At 44.2% G+C, this 24,519-nt stretch overlaps 1 protein-coding gene across 4 annotated transcripts in view; it reads right to left on the reverse strand.

Annotated features, from left to right (window-relative positions):
• The window catches only part of ASNSD1 (asparagine synthetase domain containing 1), a 62,001-nt gene that overhangs the window by 31,692 nt on the left and 5,790 nt on the right, over positions 1 to 24,519 (reverse strand). For 3 of the 4 annotated variants that reach the window (XM_075829931.1, XM_075829930.1, XM_075829929.1), the window contains exon 3: positions 7,496 to 7,549. The gene's annotated coding sequence lies outside the window, so the exon portion shown is untranslated. Of the gene's footprint in view, positions 1 to 5,417; positions 5,567 to 7,495; positions 7,550 to 24,519 lie in introns of those variants that run through there. The other variant, XM_075829932.1, reaches the window with a different exon arrangement.

The following is a 24,519-nucleotide window of genomic DNA, read 5'->3' on the forward strand; positions in this document are numbered from 1 at the left end:
AAGCATTCCGACGTTATTACCACATAAAGTGAAATATGTCAGATTTGAAAAATGGGCTCTGAGCCTTAAGGCCAAAACTAGGCTGCGTCCTTAAGGGGTTAAGATAGCTGAAGACAAGACCATAAGCCTTAGACACTGCAGCTTTAACAGACACGTCATTAAACAAAGCGACTAACCTCTGGTTAAAGATAGGTCCTTGGGAGAGCAGATCAAAAGAGGTAAGCCAAAGAGGTAAGTACCAGGGAATGTCGCAGCGAGGCCAATCCAGGGCTGTTACGATTCGGAATCCCCTAGGCCCTGCGAAGCTTGGGAAGAATGCAGTAGAGGAAATATATCAGGCTGAAGTGATGCCAAGGAGCCATGAGACAGTCGACCATGTACGCATCAGGATCCCGACCGGGAGATGAAGAGGAGAAACTGGCAATTGAGACAAGAGGACAGCAAGTCCACATCCTGCATTCCCCACATGGAACAGATTTGTTTAAACCCCTCGTGATGAAGGGCCCACTCCTTGGGGTGGACTCACTTGAGGCTGATATAGTCCCTGACCCAATGGTCGACCCTGGTAATGTAGGCAGCCGAAAGAGAAGGAATGTAAAGTTACGTCCCTCCCCAGAATCTTGGATGCTTCAGCCATTGCTGCTGCACTCCTTGCTGTGGAATTGGCGGACTGGACCCTGACTATTGCCGGTCAGGAGAGAATTATCCAGCGACTTAGGCAGAGGTACATCGCCCATAGTTCCAGAATTTTGATGGGAAGACTGGTATCTGTGGAGAGAACTTGCCAGCAGAGTGGTGGGAAAGTGTGACCCCGGGAGAAGGGGTGACAGAGGTGGGCAGGCGACCGAGGAGCTTGTGCGCTTGTCTTAAGCATGGCAGGGGGACAACAGTACATTGAAAACATTGAGCGCCCGTCAGATGCTGGAAATAGTAGGGGACAACATCACCCCTGTTAACCCACTGGAATAGGAAAAAAAAATTTTGACCATTAAAACACAACAAAAACAAAAACCAAAGATATCCTGCTATAGGGGTGTCTGCCTCTTACAAACACTAAGCTAAGACAGACTAGCTCAGTGCCTGTAGAAGGGGTAATAATAATTAATAGTCAACACTTATTCTTAGCGTCACTCCTCATAGTGGCAACAGCATATACACATGGTCCGTGTCCCCCAATGAGAGACACTAGAAATAAAGTGATGGTTTTCGACTGACCACACAAAAATGATGCATTTTCTTTAAAACATCTATTTTTCAAAAGCTCTAAAAATGTTTTTTTTTTTTAAAAAAAACAAAAAACCATTTGATATCGCTGCATTGGTACAAACCCAAAGACCAACAGTTAACTTGTGATTTATACCGCGCGGTAAACAGCAAGAAAAAACCCAAAGAACCAGTCATTGAAAAAGTAGTCCTGCAAAAACAAATTAAACACCAAGGCCTGATTCACACGAGCGCTGCTCATCTCGGACGTGAAAAATTTCAGTTTTTCACGTCCGAGGTGCATCCGTGCTCAGCGCTGCGGGACATGATGTCACGCATCCACCATAGTTGAGTCTAAGAAGGGATGCGTGAAAAGATAGGACATGTTCTATTTTCACACGGACCCTTCACATGTGAATGGCCACATTGAATTACATAGGTCCACGGGACAGCCACTGTTTCAACAGCCGTCCCATGGACGTTTAACACGTTCGTGTGAATTAGGCCTTAGGATCTGTTCACATCTGCATTGGGGTCCTGTTGGGATGTTCCGTCAGAGGTTTCCGTCAGAACGGGACCCTGAGCAGACACAAACGGACACGGACGGAAACCAGACGTTTGTCTCTTGTTCACCAGATCAGTTGTTTTGCAGGAAGCAATAGCCTTCATGCCTGCTCCATTTGTAACTTTAAGGGCGGATTCACACAAACGTGAATTGCGTCCGTGCGGTTTTCACGCGGCTCGCATGGGCCAATAGAAGTATATGGGGCAGTACAGACAGTCCGTGCTTTTTGCGCAGCGTTTGTCCGCTGCGTATAAAGCGCGACATGTTCAATATATCTGCGTATTTCACACATCACGCACCTATTGAAGTCAATGGGTGCGTGAAAACCGCGCATGCCGCACGGAAGCACTTCCGTGCGAACTGGCTGTTTCACGCAACAGCTGTCAAAAGGATGAATGAAAACAGAAAAGCACCATGTGCTTTTTTGTTTACAAACATCCAAATGGCGTGTCAGAATGATGGCGGCTGCGCGAAAACCACGCATCATATGCTGCTGCCACACGGATCTGTCAAGTGGCTTTTGCGCAGGCAAAACGCAGCGTGTTTTGCGTGCGCAAAAACGCCACGTTCGTCTGAATCAGCCCTAAGGGTAGGAAAACACACATTGTGATGCGTTTTTCCGGTGGAATTTCACATGGCCTGCAAAATCATCCAGGGAGGACCGGACTGGAGAATAAGCAGGGAACTCTGGGTAAATATAACTTTATTTTTTTCTTACTTGTGATTTTTGCAGCGCATCGCTGAGATTCCACCGCATATATCGCAACACACACGGCTTTGTTGCAGGTTTAAGTACCACATTGAATTCAATGGGTAAACCCGCAACAAAAGAGTCGCGTATCTGCAGAATTAATGGACATGCTGCGGTTGAAGTAACCGCACCGCCGGTCAATTTGTGTGTGGTTTTTTTTGGCAGATATTTACCGCAGTGTGGGGACGAGATTTGTTGAAACCTCACCCACACTGCTGCGATTGTAAAACGCTGCAGATTCTCCATAATTAATCCGTTGTGGAAAATCCGCAGTGTTTACGCTGTGTGTGTTCCTACTCTAAAAGGTCCCTTTGACAATTACTTGTTAGGGCCCATTCACACGAACGTAAATTACGTCCGTGTGCTGCGCATGGAAATCACGCGCAGCACAAGAAACCATTGATTTCAATGGGGCCAGTCACACATGCGTGAGTCCGCTGCGTGAAACTGCATGTCCTATATTGGTGCGCTTTCACGCAGCTACGCGCCCATTGAATTCAATGGATTTGTGAAAACCACGCATCGCACACGGCATGATTTGTGCATTAATTCAATAAAAAATTTACTTTGCGGGTGCGTGAAAAACGCATGCCACTCGCAAAGCACACTGATGCATTACGCTACACACAGACCAGATTCACAGGCGTGAATCTGATCGGCTCGTGTGAATGTAGCCTTACTTTGAACTTTCTACAAAGAGTTAGCACTCAGACGCTGTTCCATTTAGGCCCTGTTCACAGTTTTTTGCAGACTGATAAGTAGAGGCAGATTTTGACCTGCCTGCACGCGGTTTATCGTGATTTTCATCCGCAGACATTGAGCGCCACTGGCAAAAAAAGCGGAGAAAAAAGCTGGGGTGTTTTTGATGCGGTTTCCACATCAAAAACAGCTCCAAAATACTCGGTGTGAACAGAGCCTTAGGCCAAAGTACAGATGCACTTTATTTTCATATATTTAAAGTACCAGTTCCCTTTATTGTATGTGATGCACTGTATTAACTTGTTTTTATGATTTATTCATGTAATGTACTAAAGAATATACCTTGGTTTACTAGCTTAAAGAGGCTCTGTCACCAGATTCTCAAATCCCTATCTCCTATTGCATGTGATCGGCGCTGCAATGTAGATAACAGTAAAGTTTTTTGGTTTTTTTTTAAAAACTTTCATTTTTGGCCAAGTTATGAGCTATTTTATATATATATGCAAATGAGCTTTGAAATGGACAACTGGTCGTGTATTGTGTTTAACTGGGCGTGTTTACGTGTATGACACTGACCAATCAGTGACCAGTCAGCGTCATACACTCATCTCCATTGATTTACACAGCAGCGATGTGCAGCCGCATACACAGAGATTAACGTTAATCAAGTGTCCTGATAATGAATACACATGAAATCCAGCCTGGACGTCATGTGTATTCAGAATCCTGACACTTCGGACTCTTTTCTGTGAGATTTCCAGCAAGTGAAACAAAATCTCGTTTACCTCCGTAATCTCGCGAGATTTCGTTTCCCTTGCTAGAAATCTCAAAGAAAGTCAGAAGTGTCAGGATTCTGAATACACATGACGTCCAGGCTGGATTTCATGTGTATTCATTATCAGGACACTTTATTAACGTTACTCTCTGTTTATGTGGCTGCACATCGCTGCTGTGTAAATCAATAGAGAGGAGTGTATGACGCTGACTGGTCACTGATTGGTCAGCGTCATACACGTAAACACGCCCAGTTGGACATAATGAAAAAAAATCGCCCAGTTGTCCATTTCAAACCTCATTTGCATATATATAAAATAGCTCATAACTTGGCCAAAAATGAACGTTTTTAAAAAAAAAAAACAAAAAAAACGTTACTGTTATCTACATTGCAGCGCCGATCACATGCAATAGGAGATAGGGATTTGAGAATCTGGTGACAGCACCTTATTTCTGAAGAATCTGTTAAAGAGGCTTTAACAATTAAACTAAGATTTACAAAAACTGCAGCACACAGAGACAGAACACCCATAATGCTAAAATCAGCGTCTATCACTAAATTGTGCTGCCATCAATGAGGACAGCAAAAAGGGGTGGTGACAAATGCTCTTTAACCCCTTACCGTGGGCTCACGCACTGAGCCTGCTCCATACACTGCAGCGGTCATAGGTGTATTACAGCTGACACGCTGCTCTAACGGCCAGGGACGGTGATTGCGCTCCGACACACCCAACAGCCCGTCGATGGTGGTCATGGCAGCCCGGGGGCTTAATAAAGGCCCTCCCAAGAACTGCTAAGCCATGCCTCCTGTAAAAATGACAATATACTGCAATACAATACGCTGCAAAACAAATGTATCAGTGATCGCTGGTTCAAGTCCCGTAGGGGAACTAATAAAACAAAAACATTTCAGAAGTGTAAAAATCCAAAAACATGAAAAGTTCAAAAAACAAAAACATGAATCTTTGTTTTTTAGTCACCTCCATACTAAAAAAAAATGTAGATTACAGTAACGTTTTTTTTTTTTTTTAAAAACGAGCATTTTTGGCCAAGTTATGAGCATTTTTGTATTTATGCAAATGAGGCTTGCAAAAGTCCAACTGGGCGTGTATTATGTGTGTACATCGGGGCGTTTTTACTTCTTTTACTAGCTGGGCGTTCTGACGAGAAGTATCATCCACTTCTCTTCAGAACGCCCAGCTTCTGGCAGTGCAGACACAGCGTGTTCTCGAGAGATCACGCTGTGTCGTCACTCACTTCCTGCCCCAGGTCCTGCATCGTGTCGGACGAGCGAGGACACATCGGCACCAGAGGCTACAGTTGATTCTGCAGCAGCATCGGCGTTTGCAGGTAAAAAAAGTATGTGAATATGTCATTTTACGTGATGTTTTCTGACATCTGGTTCATGCCACTGGGTAAACACACCTGAATACATATTTGGCAAATTCTGCCAACTTCAGCTATACCAATTGCGCATTTCTTACACGCTGGGTGTAAGGCAGAGCTTACAAGGAATGGTGCACAGACTGGCTTTTGGAGGAGAGCAAATTTTCCAAAGCTGGTTCCAAATCAATCTTTGTGCATGCGACCAGTGTCGTGACCAAAGTCGCCGTGTAGCCCCAGCCTAAAACTGTACAAAACATCAATGTATAGGATATGAAAGATTCAGAGAGAGATAGGTAGATAGAAATAATCTATTTGTATAAACACAAAAAAAAAAAAAAAAAAAATCTGCATTTAGATGGAGATAAAGCTATAATAATCAGCATTGTGAGAAACTAGACATGGACCGCACAGCCACAATATGTTGATCTGAGCCGCTAGGAATAATTTATAAACATGAACATGAGGTTCTTTGTAAACATTATTATCAAACTGTATAAGCCCACTTGCCACTTCACGGCAACCTCTTTCAAAGTGGGTCCCTACTCTATTGGCTGCAGCACCACATGGTGGCCACTGCAACATCGCTCCTGCAGAGGGAGCAACCCAGGGGCCCAAAAGCACCCATGTGATCACGCTGTGCCAAGCCTCCTTGGCTCTGGGCCACGTCCCCCCACAAGTGCAGCACTACAGTAACAGGCGCCACCCCACACATTATAATAATCATCTCTCTCATATGTATGGATATATAGTATAGTTCTAGGCCAGCACTACACAGTGACTTTGGCCACACCAGTCCCATGGCCAGTAAAGTTAACGCGACCACATTCACTGTCATTACTGGCCACGTAGGCTACGGAACACAGTGATCTCTGGCCATGTGACCAGTGTCGTGGCATAGAAGATAGAGATTTTTCGGAGTGTGTATTATTAGTGTTCGCCCTCTGACAGCCGGCCACGAGAGGGAGCAGTTACAATAAATATAAAACGTTTGTTATCACGTAGGTTCTTAGAGGTAGGGGGCGCCAAGGGGGTAAGTGTTGTGATCATGGTGGCAGGCTGTCACACTGATCACATACCCAGAGACCTCCCTGATTTGTTGCTGGGCAGAGCTCCGTAATGTCAGCTTGTCTGGGGACCGCTTTGTGACATAGCTAAATGCCGCTACAGAGCGGCAAAGAGTGTAAACCTGCAGGATGTTCTGAAACGTCCCTGCAGAGAGTTAATTGCGGACCGCCCGGATGTTTAAAGTCTATGGGCGGACCGGAACTAGTTAAGGTTTAGTTTTGCCTGTCTCTCCAGTGAAGTGATCTGGCCTTATTAGGCCTCATGCACACTTCAGTTATTTTCTTCAGGGTGCTAATCAGTTTTTTTTTAACTGATAGCACCCTGACAGTCATTTAGATGGGGCCATGCACACTTCCGTTGTTTTAACGGAACCGTGTGGACGTTCCGACTAAAATAGGACTCGTGTTTCTTTTTGAGGGAACAGTCTCGGCCATTTCATTAATTTGGTCCATTGAAACAACTGACTGCACATGGAAGCCATCCGTGTGCGGTCCGGGTTTCTCATTAGCGGCCATACAACGGCCAACGAAAGTGTGCATGATGCCTTAGAAGAATGCCAGATGAAGTGTTAATTCAAGACTTAGGCTATGTTCACACGGGGTATTTTGCAGGAGGAATATCTGCTTCAAAATTTCGTTTGGAAGATGGAGGCAGATATTCCTCTCCCTGCACGCCGATTTTCGCGGAGTTTTTCGCCTGCGGCCATTGAGCGCCGCGGGCATAAAACAGCGCGAAATACGCTTTCTCTGCCTCCCATTGAAGTCAATGGGAGGTCAGAGGCGGAAGCGCCCGAAGATAGGGCATGTCGCTTCTTTTTCCCGCGAGGCAGTTTTACTGCTTGCGGGAAAAAAGACGCCGACGCCTCCCATTGAAATCAATGGGAGGCATTTTCGGCCGTTTTTGCGACGCGGTTTCCGCGTCAAAAAACTCGGCAAAATACCCCGTGTGAACATAGCCTTAAGTATACATTTATTTCAAGTGTGGAAAACTTTTTGGCAGTCCATTTAGCACAACTTAGATGCATTCAATATAGTAGAGTATTAATGGCTTACCCTATCTTTCTTTAGATTGGACAACTCATCAACAATTACTTTCTGTTCTTTAACCTGTACGGGAAATAAAAAACAAAAGCAAAAAAAATTATATGCACATTTGTAAAATAAATAAATATATACAGTGAAGGAAATAAGTATTTGATCCCTTGCTGATTTTGTAAGTTTGCCCACTGTCAAAGACATGAACAGTCTAGAATTTTTAGGCTAGGTTAATTTTACCAGTGAGAGATAGATTATATATATAAAAAAAAAACTGAAAATCACATTGTCAAAATTATATATATTTATTTGCATTGTGCACAGAGAAATAAGTATTTGATCCCTTTGGCAAACAAGACTTAATACTTGTTGGCAAAACCCTTGTTGGCAAGCACAGCAGTCCGACGTTTTTTGTAGTTGATGAGGAGGTTTGCACACATGTTAGATGGAATTTTGGCCCACTCCTCTTTGCAGATCATCTGTAAATCATTAAGATTTCGAGGCTGTCGCTTGGCAACTCGGATCTTCAGCTCTTTGTTGCCTTGGCTGTATGTTTCGGGTCATTGTCGTGCTGGAAGACCCAGCCACGAGCCATTTTTAATGTCCTGGTGGAGGGAAGGAGGTTGTCACTCAGGATTTGACGGTACATGGCTCCATCCATTCTCCCATTGATGCGGTGAAGTAGTCCTGTGCCCTTAGCAGAGAAACACCCCCAAAACATAATGTTTCCACCTCCATGTTTGACAGTGGGGACGGTGTTCTTTGGGTCATAGGCAGCATTTCTCTTCCTCCAAACACGGCGAGTTGATTTAATGCCAAAGAGCTCAATTTTAGTCTCATCTGACCACAGCACCTTCTCCCAATTACTCTCAGAATCATCCAGATGTTCATTTGCAAACTTCAGACGGGCCTGTACATGTGCCTTCTTGAGCAGGGGGACCTTGCGGGGACTGCAGGATTTTAATCCATTACGGCGTAATGTGTTACCAATGGTTTTCTTGGTGACTGTGGTCCCAGCTGCCTTGAGATCATTAACAAGTTCACCCCCGTGTAGTTTTCGGCTGAGCTCTCACCTTCCTCAGGATCAAGGATACCCCACGAGGTGAGATTTTGCATGGAGCCCCAGATCGATGTCGATTGACAGTCATTTTGTATGTCTTCCATTTTCTTACTATTGCACCAACAGTTGTCTCCTCCTCACCCAGCGTCTTACTTATGGTTTTGTAGCCCATTCCAGCCTTGTGCAGGTCTATGATCTTGTCCCTGACATCCTTAGAAAGCTCTTTGGTCTTGCCCATGTTGTAGAGGTTAGAGTCAGACTGATTAATTGAGTCTGTGGACAGGAGTCTTTTATACAAGTGACCATTTAAGACAGCTGTCTTTAATGCAGGCACCAAGTTGATTTGGAGCGTGTAACTGGTCTGGAGGAGGCTGAACTCTTAATGGTTGGTGGGGGATCAAATACTTATTTCTCTGTGCACAATGCAAATAAATATATATAATTTTGACAATGTGATTTTCAGTTTTTGTTTTATATAATCTATCTCTCACTGGTAAAATTAACCTAGCCTAAAAATTCTAGACTGTTCATGTCTTTGACAGTGGTCAAACTTACAAAATCAGCAAGGGATCGAATACTTATTTCCTTCACTGTATGTGTGTATATATATATATATACACATACACACACACACACAGACTACCATTCAAAAGTTTAGGGTCACTTAGAAATTTCCTTATTTTTGAAAGAAAAGCACAGTTTTTTTCAATGAAGATAACATTAAATTAATCAGAAATACACTCTATACATTGTTAATGTGCTAAATGACTATTCTAGCTGCAAACGTCTGGTTTTTAATGCAATATCTACATAGGTGTATAGAGGCCCATTTCCAGCAACCATCACTCCAGTGTTCTAATGGTACATTGTGTTTGCTAACGGTGTTAGAAGGCTAATGGATGATTAGAAAACACTTGAAAACCCTTGTGCAATTATGTTAGCACCGCTGTAAACAGCTTTGCTGTTTAGAGGAGCTATAAAACGGACCATCCTTTGAGCTAGTTGAGAATCTGGAGGACAGCACACACAGGCTCTAACCAGAGTAGAAAGAGAAGTGGGAGGCCCCGCTGCACAACTGAGCAACAAGACAAGTACATTCGAGTCTCTAGTTTGAGAAATAGACGCCTCACAGGTCCTCAACTGGCAGCTTCATTAAATAGTACCCGCAAAACGCCAGTGTCAACGTCTACAGTGAAGAGGCGACTCCGGGATGCTGGCCTTCAGGGCAGTGGCGCAAAAAAAAAGCCATATCTGAGACTGGCTAATAAAAGGAAAAGATTAATATGGGCAAAAGCACCCAGACATTGGACAGAGGAAGATTGAAAAAAAGTGTTATGGACAGGCGAATGGAAGTTTGAGTTGTTTGGATCACACAGAAGAACATTTGTGAGACGCAGAACAACTGAAAAGATGCTGGAAGAGTGCCTGACGCCATCTGTCAAGCATGGTGGAGGTAATGTGATGGTCTGGGGTTGCTTTGGTGCTGCTAAAGTGGGAGATTTGTACAAGGTAAAAAGGATTTTGAATAAGGAAGGCTATCACTCCATTTTGCAACGCCATGCCATACCCTGTGGACAGCGCTTGATTGGAGCCAATTTCATCCTACAACAGGACAATGACCCAAAGCACACCTCCAAATTATGCAAGAACTAGTTCGGGAAGAAGCAGGCAGCCGGTATTCTATCTGTAATGGAGTGGCCAGCGCAGCCACCAGATCTCAACCCCATAGTGCTGTTGTGGGAGCAGCTTGACCGTATGGTACGCAAGAAGTGCCCATCATGCCAATCCAACTTGTGGGAGGGGCTTCTGGAAGCATGGGGTGAAATTTCTCCCAATTACCTCAGCAAATTAACAGCTAGAATGCCAAAGGTCTGCAATGCTGTAATTGCTGCAAATGGAGCATTCTTTGACGAAAGCAAAGTTTAAAGGAGAAAATTATTATTTCAAATAAAAATCATTATTTCTAACCTTGTCAATGTCTTGACTATATTTTCTAGTCATTTTGCAACTCATTTGATAAATATAAGTGTGAGTTTTCATGGAAAACACAAAATTGTCTGGGTGACCCCAAACTTTTGAACAGTAGTGTATACACACACACAAACATGAATAAGAATATCAAAAAGTTAATTTCAGTAATTCAATTCAAAAAGTGAAACTCATTCTATAGATTCGTTACACACAGAGTGATCTATTTCCAGCATTTTTTTTTCTTTTAATGTTGATGATTATGCTAACTTTGTGGAAAATTTGACAAGCTTTTTGGAGATGCTCATTCATTTTCCAGCAGGACTTGGCACCTGCCCACACTGCCAAAAGTACCAATACCTGGTTTACTAACCACAATATCACTGTGCTTGATTGTCCAGCAAACTCGCCTGGCCTAAACCCCATAGAGAATCTATAGGGAATTGTCAAGAGGAAGATGAGAGACACCAGACCCAACAATGCAGACGAGCTGAAGGCCACTATCAAAGCAACCTGGGCTTCCATAACACCTCAGCAGTGCCACAGGCTGATCGCCTCCATGCCACGCCACATTGATGCAGTAATTCATGCAAAATGAGCCCCAACCTAGTATTGGGTGTATATACGGCACTTACTTTAAAGTAGGCCAACATTTCATTATTAAAAATCATTTTTGAAATTGGGCTTAGATAATATTCAAATTTTCCGAGGCACTAAATTTGGGGTTGTCATTAACGGTTACCATAATCATCAACATTAAAAGAAAAAAATGCTGGAAATTGATCACTCTGTGTAATAAATCTATAGAATATATGAGTTTCACTCGTTGAATTGAATTACTGAAATAAAATTAACTTTTTGATGATATTCTAATTAATTGAGAAGGACAAGTATATTACACTGGTTTAGGTTTTCTATGGTTGTTACTTTGTGTTTTTTTCTTTTAATAAAGGTCTCCTGCACACGAACGTGTTTTTGCATCCGTAATTCACCCACAAATCTGCGGGTGAATTGTGGACCCATTCATTGCTATGGCACCATGCACACGACCGTGTTTTTCATTGTTCCTTCCAGGACCGCAAATATGAGCCGCAGAAACTCAGGACATGTCTTAGGCCCCATGCACACGAGAGTGTTCGGTCCGTGATATACGGTCCGCATGTCCCGGACCAAGCAGTGCAGGGAGCCAGGCTCCTAGCATCATACTTCTCTACGACGCTAGGCGTCACTGCCGGTCCACGGAACTACTGTCCCGTACTGAAAACATGATGACAGTACGAGGACAGTTTTCCCGCGAGGCAGTGACACTTCGCGTCATAGACAAGTATGACGCTGCGGTCCGGGACATGCGGACTATATATCACGGACCGAACATGGGGCCTTATTATGGCCCGCAAATTTGCCCATAGAAGTCAATGAGTCCGTGGAAACACCTCCGTGTGACATCCCTAATTTTACAGAAGTGTTGCTAAGCGACAATAGGAAATTTTCCTTGCACTTTCTTTATATGATCCGCATTTTGCGGATGACACATGGTTCCACTACGGATGACAATTCATCCACAAAATATGGACCACGATCTGGGAATTTGCGGACCAGAAAAACACTACGGTCGTGTGCATGAGGCATAAGCGTTTAGGTCGTGATGTTCATGGCGAGATCACCTCTGCAGGCCGCAATTGAACCTTGTGGCCAGGTTCCATGTTATCAGCATGGTTAAATGGGTATCCCGGTTACAACAAGTTACCCCTTGTCCTTAGGGTAAGGGGTAACTTGCTGATCGGTGGGTGTCTGACAGCTCGGACCCCCACCGTTTAAGAGAACGGGGGGCTTGAAGTTGCCCAAAGCCCAAGTTTGAACCAAGCGGCAGGTCGCACGTGTGCACTGCCGCTCCATTCGTTCTCTATGGTAGCGCTGGAAAAAGCCAAACACCGTACTCTACTATCTCCGGCGCTCCCAGAGAATGAATAGGGCGGCGGTGCGCATGAGCGACTTGCCGCTCGGTTCAAACTTGGGGTTCGGCTAACTACAGGCTCCCCGTTTTCATACATTTTAATGGGTCCGAGCTATAGGACACCCACTGATCAGCAAGATACCCCTTACCCTACGGATAGAGGGTAACTTGTTGTAACGGGAATACCCCTTTAAAAGTAAAGCAGAAAACTCAGCATACATAAGTTTTATATATAAAAAAATATATATATATATATATATATATAATAAAATTTCCCCCAAAAATAATAATAAAAGTTAATCAATGAGTTCAGACAAGCCCTCATATGGCTACATCAATAGAAAAATACAAAAGTTATTGCTCCTGGAATGCAGCGATGCAAAAAAGGAATTTCGGTTCAAAAGTGTCATGTAAAACAAAACAAAAACCCTGTGTGATATCGCCATAATTGTACGGACCCATAGAATGAAGGTAACATGTTCACAACGCACAGTGAACCGTGGAATTGCTGGTTTTTTCCCACAATACAAGTCTATGGGGCAGTACAGACAGTCCGTGCTTTTTGCGCAGCGTTTGTCTGCTGCACAAAAAGCGCGACAGGTTCAATAACTCTGCGTATTTCGCGCATCACGCACCCATTGAAGTCAATGGTGCGTGAAAACCACGCAGGTTGCACGGAAGCACTTCCGTGCGAACCGACTGAAACAGCGCACCAGCTATCAAAAGGATGAATGTAAACGTGCTTTTCTGTTTCCGAACATCCAAACGGAGTATCTTTGCGATGAGCGAAGCCGGACAAGCGAACCGAACTTCACCGGGTTCGGCCGAACTCGTTTTGGCCGAACCCGTCAAAAAAATTATCGGTACGCGACGTCAGGAGATAGTCACTGTCCATGGTGCTGAAAGAGTTAAACTGTTTCAGCACCATGGACAGTGACTTCCGATCCCAATATACATGAACCTGTAGAAAAAAAAAGTTCTGACTTACCGTTAACTCCCGGCTTCTTCCTCCAGTCTGACCTCCCGGGATGACAATTCAGTTCAAGTGACAGCTCCAGCCAATCATAGGCCAAGCACAGGCTGCAGCGGTCACATGGACTGGCGCATCATCCAGGGAGGTGGGGCCCGATGTCGAGAGGCGCGTCACCAAGGACGCGTCACCAAGGCAACGGCCGGGAAGTTCTCGGTAAGTACGAACTTTTTCTTTTTTTTCAACAGGTTTTTCGATATTGTGTTCGGCATTCACTGTCGAGGGTGCTGAAAGAGTTAGCTCTTTCAGCACCTTGGACAGTGACGGGCGTCGACTAGCCTCATCTCTATGATGGCGGCTGCGCGAAAATCACGCAGCCGCGCATCAGACACGGATGGCACACGCAGCTGTCAAATGGTTTTTGCGCGCGCAAAACGCAGCGTTGTTTGCGCGCGCAAAAAACGCAACGTTCGTGTGTATCTGCCCTAACTCCTAAGGAGCCTCAAACACGAGCATGTTTGGTCCGTGATATACGGTTCGTATGTCGCCGCATTTTCCGGACTGAACACACTACAGGGAGCCGGGCTCATAGCATCATAGTTATCTATGACGATAGGTGTCACTGCCGGAAAACTGTCCCGTACTGTAATCATGTTTTCAGTACGGGACAGTAGTTCCACGGAAAGGCAGTGAAACCTATCGTCATAGATAACTATGATGCTAGGAGCCCGGCTCCCTGTAGTGTGTTCGGTCCGGGAAATGCGGACAACATTCGGACCGTATATCACGGACCAAAGACGCTCGTGTGTGAGACTCCTAAGTCATCACACCTATAACCTCAGTTTTATTGCCCCGGCTTATCTTAAAGATGTATCACCTCATGTACTAATGGTCTTTGTGCAAAGGCATTATTACACCGGCCGATTTTGGCCGGTGCAGTAAACGCTGATCAACGAGACAGCTCGTTGATCGGTGCTCGTCTGCTCCTGTCAAAAGGAGCTATGTACAGGGACGATCGGTCATTACTCCTATCGCTCGTCCCCATACATCATCAAGATCGACAAAGATAATATTCTGCTTTTTTAAAAAGATACGATCAGCAGATGGATGAGCGTTTCCTCGTTCATCTGCGGATCGCTGCCCTGTTTACCCAGGGCAATTATCGGCAACGAGCGCTCTATGAACGATCATTTGCCCGATAATTGCCCAGTGTAAAACCCCCTTAACATCTTGAATGTTGTGCTATTTTCTAAGTCATTAATTTGTAAACTTGCCTTAAGGAGCCTGTGTGCTCTGAAAGCTTGCATTTATAATTCTTATGGTTAGCCATTAAAAAGGTATCATACCTACAATACATCTTATTTAACATAAAAGTACTTAACATTGCAAGAACATTTCAAAAGCCTATTTTTATGGGGTCTAGTTCAGTTCTGAAGTAGCTTTGAGGGGCCTATATTTTGAGGAAACTGCAAAAAAAAAAAAGTCACCCCATTTTAAAAACTGCACCCCTCAAAGTATTCAAAACAGCATTTACAAAGCTTGACCATTTAGGCGTTTCACAGGGATTGAAGCAAAACGGAGGTGAAATTTACAAATTATTTTTTTCCCAGAAATTCAATTTGAATCAATTTTATTCTGTAACGCCTCATTCACACGACAGGGTCCGAGTGTCGGCCGATAAAAATCGCCCGTTTTGGCCAGTTTTTCCCGGCCGGTTTCCATTCGTTTTGCATCTGTTCCGATTCCGTTCCGTGTTGCCGTTTTTAACGGCCGATTTTGACCCGTTTTGCATCCGTATTTCTCCCTGTCCGTTTTAAAATCGGATGAATTTCATTTAAATTTGTTGCCACACACAGCTCTCTGCAGGCAATGCCACCCAGCCCCCTGCAGGCAATGCCACACAGCCCCCTGCAGGCAATGCCACACAGCTCCCTGCAGGCAATGCCACACAGCTCCCCCCCTTCCAGGAGAAGTCACTGACTTCAATGTCCATATATGGACAGCATAGTCACTCACTTCTCCTGTAGAGGAATCCCCGGCCAAGGTGTCGGGGATTCCGCTTCAGAAGTGAGTGACATCGCTGTGTCCATATATGGACAGTGTAGTCACTCACTTCTCCTGTAGCGGAATCCCCAATCCCCAGCTGGGGATTGGAGATTCCGACTTCTACAGGGAGCGTAAAAAGACTCTCCTCCTCACATGCACTCTGCACTGTGAAGAGGAGGAGGAGAGAGAGCGCGAGCGACGGAATACATGGCCATCACTCGGGACACATTCCGGTGATGGCCGTGTATTACCCGGCCCCATAGACTTCTATGGGAGCCGGGCGGCCGGGTAAACGGCTGAAAATAGGGCATGTCCCATTTTTTGACAGCCAGGTTTCCCGGGCCGTCAAAAAAATTGGTCGTGTGAATAGCCCCATTAGGGGTCTATTGTTCCTAATGCAGCCGGGTGACGGACAATTTATGAACGGCCGTCACCCGGCCGGGAAACCCTGTCGTGTGAATAAGGGCTAACACAGCACGCGTTAACAGAAAAACACAACTCGATATTTATTGCCCAGATCCTGCAGTTATTAGAAATATCCCACATGTGGCCCTAGTGTGGTAATGGACTGAACACCGGCCTCATTAGCAAAGGAGCACCTAGTGGATTTTGGGCCTTTTGTATTAGAATATATTTTAGGCACCGTGTCAGGTTAGAAGAGGTCTTGTGGTGCCAAAACAAAAAAAGGAAGCACCTAAAAAAAAAAAAAAAAGACCCCATTTTGGAAACTACACCCCACAAGGAATTTATCTAGGGGTGTAGTGACCATTTTGAACCCCACAGGTGTTTCATAGAATTGGGCAGGGAAAATTAAAAATTACTTTTTCTAATAAGACGTAGCTTTAGCTCAAAATTTTCTCAACAAAAAAAAGGAGAAAAAGCACCCCAACATTTGTAAAGCAACTTCTCTGGAGTAGGGAAATACCCCACATGTGGTCTAGGGATGTCACGATACCAGAATTTGGACTTCGATACCGATACTTTGTTTAGTATTGCGATTTCGATACTTTGCCAAAAGTAATAATAAAAAAAAAAAGTTCATCCATTTTCTGATGTGAGGCGCGTGGTGTGATGAATTTAATCTCCATGTGCCTCACATTAATAGTAATTAACCCCATCATGATTCTCAGTCATAATGGGTTAATGTGTGAGGTACATGATGGGGTTAATTACTATTAATGAGGCACATGGAGGTTAAATTCATCACACCTCGTGCCCCACAATAAGTGATAGAAAGCAGTTTTTATTTTATTTTTTTACAGTGTACACATCATAAATGACGCTAAAAATTGCTGTGCAGGTTATTACAGCCGCACCAATACTGAATGTGTGTATATTTTATGTATTGAGACTTATTATTTTAATGTTTATTGTAAAAAAGATGTATGTGTATTTTTTATTTATTTAACATTACTATGTTTTTACTTTATGTTTTAAACTAATGTACTGGCATATATCTATATTACAGTACATTAGCCTGTGTACTGATAGTACACAGGCCGTTGTTAGGACATACCCAAGTATGCCCTAACAGGAAATATGGTAGGACAGCCCTGGGGTCCTTCAATGGACCCTGGTCTGTCTGCCCATATATGGTATGTCCCTCAATCGCGTCACAGGAACTGTGACGCGTTCCAAGGGGCATCCCCCCTTCTCATTTTCCCCTGAATGCTGCAGTCCGCTGTGATCGCAGCATTCAGGAGAATAGCGGCGGAGAGCAGAGGTTTCTCTGATCTCCGCCAGCGGGGCTGCGGCTGTGTAATACACTCATTGCCTCCTGACAGTAAGTGCTCGCACGGTCAACACGAGGAGATGCGGCCGGCGCTGCACCAATGAGCGGCGGTTCAGGCGCGGAGGACAGAACATGGGGGTGTTTTGTAGTGCGCCCGCCATCTTCTGTTTTCAGGGCCGGCAGTCATTAGTGCAGCGCCGGCCGCATCGCATCATCCTGACCCCACGCACTTGTTCTCAGGACTCAGGAGCACGGCAATGACTATTACACAGCCGCAGCCCCGCTCTCATACATCCATGTGTTACAATACTGAGCTGTGCGGACGCACAGCTAAGTATCGAAATACATGAAACAACGGTATCGAACCGTTTGGGGATGCAAAGTATCGAAACCGTATCGAAGTTTTGATGCATCGTGCATCCCTAATGTGGTCATAAACTGCAATTTGGATACACAGGAGGACTCAGAAGGGAGGGAGCGGCATTTGTCTTTTTAAGCGCATATTTTGCTGAATTGGTTTTTGGGAGCCATGTCGCATTTGCAAAGCCCCCGAGGTACCAGTACAGTTGAAATTACCAAGATGTGACCCCATTTTCGAGAATATACCCCTCAAGGAACTCAATTAGGGGTGTAGTGAGAATTTTTACCCCATAGGTGTTTTATGGATTATATTGGAATTGGGCCGTGAACATTCAAATCTACATTTTTTCCCATAACATGTAGTTTTAGCTCAACAATTTTCATTTTACCTGAAATACAGGAGAAAAGGCACCCCAAAATCTGTTGCGCAATTTCTCGCGAGTATGGTAATAACCCATATGTGGCCGTAAACTGCCATTTGAACACACAGCAAGGCACTTGGGGAAGGAGCGCCATTTGGAGTGGAGATTTTACAAGATTAATTTTCTGACGCCATGTTGCATTGAGCTCTGGTACCAGTACAGTGGAAACCCCACAAAAATTACCCCATTTTGGAAAATACATCCCTGAAGGAATTCATCTAGAACTGTAGTGAGCATTTTGACCCCGCAAGTGTTCTGCTGAAATTAGTACACAATAGATGTTGCAGATTGAGAATTTACATTTTTCCACAGATATGTCAGTTCAGTGCACAATAGGTTTTCCCAATCTTGTGCCACTGGAGACGCACACCCCATAAATTGTTAAGCGGGTTCTCCAGAGTACAATAATACCACATGTGTTCCTAAACTGCCGTTTAGGCACACTGCCAGGCTCAGACAGAGCACCATTTGGCTATTTGGAAAGCAGATTTTGATTTGCAGTAGTCTTGTTTGGGATTTTATTGGTATGTGGGGGCATATACAATCTGGTGTGGGGGGGGGGGGGTTAGTACAAAATATCTGCGCTCCAGTATTGCCTGATCTTTGACTTCCTCACTAGTGCCATATGCAGAACAAGGCTCTACAGTGTCCTCATCTCCACTGCATCTACAGGGTCCACCGGTGGGGTCTAGCACATGAGGATGTGGGGTTTCTAGTAAAGAACTACTAGACCTACACAATTTGTCCGAGCCATAATTTTGCATCATTGCGTTCCGAGAGTCATAACGTTTTTTCGGTTTTTGTGGAACAAGCTGTAATTTTTGTTGGTTCCATTGTGAGGTACGTGCATTTACTTATTTGTTTTTATCACTTTTTATTACATTTTTTGGAAATAAGAAAACAAGAGAACAGCAATTCTAGCACGGTTTTGTTTCTTTGCAGCGTTCACTGTGCAGTATAAACAGGTTAGCTTTTTTTCTGTGGGTCAATACAATTAGAGATACCAAATTTATATTCTTTTTTTTCTTTTACGTTTTACTACGTTCCCACAGTAAAAATACTCTTTTCTAAAAAAAAAAAGAATCATGTTTTAGTGTCACTATTTTCTGAGAGCCGTAACCTTTTTACTTTTCAGTTCAGAGCTGTGGGGCAAGGGGGCTTTTTTTGTGAGACCAAAGTCGGATTCACACGAGCGTGTGCGTTTTGCTTGCGCAAAAAACTGTGTTTTGCGCGCGCAAAAGGTACATAACAGCTCCGTGTGTCAGCAGCATATGATGCGTGGCTGCGTGATTTTAGCGCAGCCGCCATCATTAGGACACGGTTTTGTAGGTTTGTAAACAGAAAAGCACGTGGTGCTTTTCTGTTTACATTCATACTTCTTACCGCTGTTGCGCGAATCACCCGCGTCACACGGAAGTGCTTCCGCGTGCTGTGCGTGATTTTTATGCACCCATTGACTTCAATGGGTGCGTGATGCCCGAAAAACGCACAAATATAGGACATGTCGTGAGTTTTATGCAGCGGACACACGCTGCGTGAAACTCACGGACTGTCTGAACGGCCCCATTGACTAACATGTCCGTGCGAGGCACGTGAAAATCACGCGCGTTGCACGGACGTATATCACGTTTGTCTGAATAAGCCCTAACTGTAGTTTTTAGTTTGATATTTTTACAGTGTTCACCATGCGGGAAAAACAACATGATATTTTTATAGTTCAGGCCATTCTGAACGCGGCGATCCCTATTATGTATAGTTTTTTTTCAATCATAAAAAGGACTATCAGGGAAACAGGGTGATTACTTATTTTTCTAAGTAATAAAAATAAGAAAGTTTTAAAGAGGCTCTGTCACCAGATTTTCAAATCCCCATCTCCTATTGCAGAAGATCGGCGCTGCAATGTAGATAACCGTAATGTTTTTCTTTTTCAAAAACGAGCATTTTTGGCCAAGTTATGAGCATTTTTATATTTATGCAAATGAGCCTTTCTTATGGACAACTGGGCGTGTATTGAGTTCGTTACATCTGGGTGTGTTTACTTGTTTTACTAGCTGGGCGTTGTGAATGGAAGTGTATGATGCTGACGAATCAGCATCATCCACTTCTCTTCGTTACCACCCAGCTTCTGGCAGTTCACAGACACATAGCGTGTCCTCGCTCGTCCGACGCGATGAAGTTCCTGTGGGAGGAAGTGCGTAACGTCACAGCGTGATCTCGCGAGGACACGCTGTGTGTCTGTGCACTGCCAGAAGATGGGTGGTAACGAAGAGAAGTGGATGATGCTGATTCGTCAGCATCATACACTTCCATTCACAACGCCCAGCTAGTAAAACAAGTAAACACACCCAGATGTAACGAACTCAATACACGCCCAGTTGGAAATAAGAGAAAACACGCCCAGTTGTCCATAAGGCTCATTTGCATAAATATAAAAATGCTCATAACTTGGCCAAAAATGCTCGTTTTTGAAAAAGAAAAACATTACGGTTATCTACATTGCAGCGCCGATCTTCTGCAATAGGAGATGGGGATTTGAAAATCTGGTGACAGAGCCTCTAAGTCCACATGCACACAACCGTGCCCACAGTCAGCCCTTGATTACGGGCATGGCCAACGACAGTCATCCGCATTTGCGGACTGTGCTCCCATTATAAAGTACGGGAGCGCAGTCCGTACAAGAACATAAAAAAAAAAAAAGTTCTATTTTAAACGAAAGGTTTCTACGGCACGGACACCGACCCATAAATATACGGGAAGGTGTTACTCGGCCATAGAAATGAATGGGTCCGTAATTGCGGACAAAATCTACGCTACTGTGCATGGGGCCTAAAACATATATTTTTTATTTTTTACACTTACTAGGGGACTTGAAGTACTGTTCTGATCCCCTGTACAATACACTGCACTACTTATGTAGTGTATTGTAACTGTCATTTGTCAACTGACAGCCTATTAGGTCCTGCCTTAGTCTTCCTGCCTAATAGTCTTCCGTACATTGCCGACCAGGAAGCCATTGCTAGGCTTCCTGGCTGCCAAATTAACCATCAGCACCCCACGATCGCTCATGGGGGGGGTAGATGGGGTAAAGAGGGAGCCCCATCTGTGACTTAAATGCAGTGGTCGCTATTGAACCCCACATTTAACGGGGTTATACGGCGGCGATCGGAAGGAACGGATCGCCTCCGTTGCAGCGGGAGGTCAACTGTATATTACAGCAGACACCCGCTGCAGATGGTGCAGGCACAGCTCCCAATATGGACGTACAGTCATGTCCATTTGAGGGAAGGGGTTAAAGGCTATGTACACCTTTGGAAAAAAATACACTTATTTAAAAAATATATATATCAGTGTGATTGTAATTAAATTATTTTTACTTTCAGATGCAGCTGCTTTGCATCCTATTTACAGAGAAGCTACGTCGTGCGGTAAGACCTGAATCCGTCAGGTCAGCGGGACTAACTGGTACAGTGACACGCAGGATCCACCAGTTATCGATCATATCTAAGTTATCAACTTAGACGTGATTGATAACAGCTGGATCCTGCATGTCAGAGACGAAGGACCCGCTGACACTGAACAGTTCAGCAGCACTGACTGATTGAGTGTAGCGGGTCCTGCGTGTCAAGCCCAGCTGTTATCGATCACATCTAAGTTCGTAACTTAGATATGATCAATAACAGGTGGATCCTGTGTCTCCCGCTATCACTGAACCAGCCAGTCCCGTTGATCTGACGGATTAAGGTTTTACAACTGCTCTGTATACAGTATAAAAAGCAGCAAACACACTGATACATTCATTAAAAAAAAATTGTTTTCAATGGTGCACATAGCCTTTAAGGCCTAAAATAGACTCGTCACTAAGGGGTTAAACTGCCAATTTGGCTAAGCCGACCCAGCAAGATTAGCCAGTGATCAGAAAGAGTCTAAGGCCGGGTATCCACGTAGCATAAATGCTGCAGAGTTTCCGCAACGGAATTCGGTGTGGAAATTTTGCAGCATTTACAGTAGCAGCAAAGTGGATGAGATTTTGTAAATTTCATGCCCATGCTGCGGAAAAACAGACAGCGTAAACGATAAATTGACTGGTGGTGCGAAATTTAATTCCGCAACATGTGAATTTATGCTGCGCTTTCGTTGATTTTCTGCTGCAGATTTTCCCCATTGAATTCAATGGGGATGCAAAACCCGCAACAGAAAGCCATGTGTTGCGACTTTTGCAGCGTAATCGCAGCAATTGCGCCACAAAAAAAAAAAAAAAAACATCCCCAGAACGCCCAACTCCTTTCTAAAGTCCACCCTCCTGGCTGCAGTGTCACATGGCCTGCAACAGCATCATAGGAGGCTGGACTACGCGCAGAGAAGGAGGGGGTAAGTTGAGCGCTTCTGCAGCGGAAATTCCGTTCGAAAAACCGCACTACAATGAGGTGGTATTTTTCAGATAAAGTACTGCGGGTTCCAGGTCGGACACGCTGCGTGAGTTTTGCGACCTGTGGGAAAGCGGCCTTAAAGGAGGGCCTGTCACTAGGTCCTACAAGTTGAACTGGTCATCTGACCTGAATTGTGCCGTCTCCCTGATTCCAACGCGGTTTCTTTTTTTCGTCCTGGACTCCCCCACCCGTTTCAGTGATATAGCCCACTTATGTTGGCACCCTATATGATTATTTGCTGAAGTTTGCAAACGGGGGTGGCGCTAGCTTCTCTGCCTCTGATGCTGACCAATCAGTGCAAGGCAGCTTGAGGGTAGTTCACTCCATTGGTTAACTTCAGCAAAGTAGAACATAGGGAGCCAACACAACAGTGGACGATCTCTCGGAATGGTGGGGGGGTCCAGGGGAAAAAAAACAAAAACCGAACAGCGCTGTAATCGGGGAGACCTCGCTATTCAGGTCAGTAAACTAGTTCAGCTTATATGACCTAGTGACAGGTCCTTTTTAACAAATTAGATGTACAAAAGAAGAAAATTCCATTATTAATTGTATTACTTTTAAAACAAGCAAAATACACTTTTGTCAAAAAGATAGAGACAAGAGTGGATTAGGAATAATTCAAGCGTAATATAATGCAAAAATGAGATTACAGCCAGGCATTGGAATACGAAGTGACATAAAACCCACAGGTCTTTAAGGCAAAGTTCACGCTTGCATTGTATAATCCGTTACACTGATCTGTTTTTATCCTTATTCCGATCTAAAAACAGATCAGTTAAAAATCCCATTGATTTCAATTTCATCCATTCGCATAAATTGTTAATCATCCATTTTTTCGACGGAAATAAAAGTGCAGAATACAGGACTAGGTGAAAAAAAAACAAAAAAAAACGAATGTCTAATGGATGGGTTATTTTTATCATTGGTGTCAATGTAAAAGGGATACAAACATATGATTGCAATGGGATTTTTAACTGATCCGTTTTTAGCCTTATTTTGATCTTAAAAAAAAAATGTTAAAAATTAACATACGGATCAGAGTAAAAGATTAGGCTTCGCTCACATCTGTGTCGGGACTCCGTTCATGGGTTCCATCTGAGCTTTCCGTCAGGGGAACCCATGAATGAAATCCAAACGGAAACCATAGGTTTCCACTTGCATCATTATTGATTTCAATGGTCACGGCTCCGATGCAATGGTTTCCGTTTGTCACAGTTGTGTAAGTGTTCTGTCGTTTTGACGGAATCAATACTGTAAACCAGAAACCAATGGTTTCCGTTTGTTTCAGTCAGGGCTGCGTTCATGGGTTCCACTGATGGACAGCGGATGCAGATGTGAACAAAGACAAAGTAAATGATGACTCCTCATGAGAAAAAAGTCTAGACGGCTGGACATTCCCGCCTAAACTATTTCAGGGAGAAGTGAACCAGTGAGTCCCTAAGGGAGGAAATGTCAGGAAGAGGCTCAGGCAGAAGATCTGCACGTACGCCAACACGCAAAATGCAATGTTCAATATCGGATATATCGGTAAGGTCAGTCAGATAGAAAACTTTACTTATTTCAATAAAGGCAAGGAAAAGTATTACAGTTCTTAAGGAGCTATCAAAGGAGACAATCCCTACAAATAAAAAAAGGGAATGTTATACCGTAAAGTAAAGACGAAATTAAAATCAAATCATTCAGAAATAAAAAGAACGCCTACTCTACGGCATCATATATAGAACACGTAGCTTAAAAATTAAAGAGCGCCGATCAGATTATGTAGGAGATAGGGCACTTATAATCTGGTGACAGAGCCTCTTTAACGCACATCAAGATAACCATGGTATAAGGCCTCATGCACACGACCGTAGCCATGTGCACGGCTGTGATTTTCGGGTCGACCGGCTATGGTCAGCCGCGAGCCTCCCGCAAATTGCGGGACATGCACATGGCCGCGGCCATTATTTTCAATGAGCCCGGACCGCAGAAGACGGTCGTAATAAGACATTTCCATTCCTTCTGCGGTGCGGGCTCCCGGGCCATGCATGAACCATAAAAACTACGGTCGTGTGCATGGCCCCATAGAAATGAATGGGGCCGCAATTCTCCCGTGGATTTTCG

Source organism: Rhinoderma darwinii, chromosome 6 (genome assembly GCF_050947455.1).
Source record: "Rhinoderma darwinii isolate aRhiDar2 chromosome 6, aRhiDar2.hap1, whole genome shotgun sequence".
NCBI lineage: Eukaryota > Metazoa > Chordata > Amphibia > Anura > Rhinodermatidae > Rhinoderma > Rhinoderma darwinii.